Raw genomic sequence first — 1,746 nt, 5'->3', positions numbered from 1 at the left:
GATAGATAGATAGATAGATAGATAGATAGATAGATAGATAGATAGATGATAGACAGTTAGATGTATATATGAAAGTTGAAGGGATGACCAAGAAAATTCCTGATTAGGCTGATTTAAGGACACACTAAATTGCTTAGGAGGACATGTATATGTCCTTCCCTTCATATATCATATATGCATACATATATATGTGTGCATGTTTGTACACACCCACTCACATACAATGTATATAATATATATAGTATATCATGTTTATATAATATACATGATATACACTATACCTTCCATGATCATTTGTCAAATGCTAGCTTCAGGAAAAAGTAAGTGAGTAATAAAGAGAAAGGGGTGCTATGAGAAGACCAGTTTGCACAGTAAAGCTCTCAGCATTAGTTTTAGTAGGATAAGTACATCAGTATATATTATGCATTATATATGGTACATTAGTATACATTATATATGTAATAAATAATTTGTATTATATGTATATTTCTGTAAGAGAGACAGCAGGACAAGTTGGTCCTAGAGTCAGGAAGTCTCGCCTCTGATATACTGACCGTGTTTCCCTGGGTATCACTTAATGTCTTAGGGTTCCAGGCAACTTTCTAAGACTTTAAGTTGGAGAGAAGGTACCCATCTGCATTGGTAGAAGGAGTTCCTCACCAGGGGTGCCCTTCACCAATGCACTCAGAGAATTGAGTTGTTTTGTTTGCTTGTTTGTTTTTTTTAAGAGTTTCTAAGTCTCTCTATAGCTACAAACACAAGATACGTTTGGATTGGCACATTTAAGTTACAAAAGAAACACACTGAAAAACAATGCCTCTTGGGGGAAATGGGAGGCAAACTGCAAAGCTGAGCTTGTTAGCTTCTGATGGGGAAGCAGCCCTGATCAGTAACATACTTCGGAGAGACCCCCTCTTTTTTTACCCCAACTTAGTTTGTCTAACAGTATTCCTCAACCAAGAATTAGCAGCCCATGTAGAAAGATGAAGTCGTCGCAGTTCAAAAGTAAAGCTCGTCTGGTTCCCAGAAAAGGAGATTATTTTGAATAGGATGCTTTGTATTGGACCCACCACCTTGACTTATTAATTTTACCCTAGCTGGAGAGGTTCCATGATAAAAAGCCCTTAGAGCACAGGGGCTTAGTGGAGCGGTGTATGTAATGGAAGAGCGCCATCTGCTGGTGCAACCTCATCAATGCCTATTTCCTTTGGAAAAGGGGCGGGGGGGGGGGGGTGGAACTTCCTTATATTGAGAAAGATTTAAGAAGTTGGTAGAAACATATTTCTTTGGCCAACACCTGCTACAGGTCTTTGTCCTTTCTTGTGTTAACAGTTCTCGTGATGTTGAGACATACCTTAGAAATGCATTATTCATTTTAAATTAACTTTATTACCGATTTCATGGAATCACTAGCAGGCAAAGCATTTGAAAGAAAATGGGCACAAAGTACTCTCTCCACACACCGTCCCCCCACCCCATCTCTTTTTGTCAATTAACAAAGTTTTTGTATTCATCATTCATCAGTAGTCAGCCAGTGAGAATGTGCTCGATTTAAAAGCGCTGGCTTTTCACTTAATGCATCCCATCTGTTTCTGAAATAAATTGCAATAATCCGTGTTTAATTTTAATCAATGTATTACTAAATATGCAAATTATATTAAAAGCCATGGTTTGAAAAAGCTTTCATTTGTAAATATGGTAGCTTAAAACAGGAAGCATATCTAAAAGCCATTTAGCTACAGTGGC

This window comes from Petaurus breviceps, unplaced genomic scaffold (genome assembly GCF_028583685.1).
Source record: "Petaurus breviceps papuanus isolate PSGF00001 unplaced genomic scaffold, PetGlider_PUasm1.0 229, whole genome shotgun sequence".
Lineage (NCBI taxonomy): Eukaryota > Metazoa > Chordata > Mammalia > Diprotodontia > Petauridae > Petaurus > Petaurus breviceps.
Note: the sequence above shows the minus strand (reverse complement) of the source record.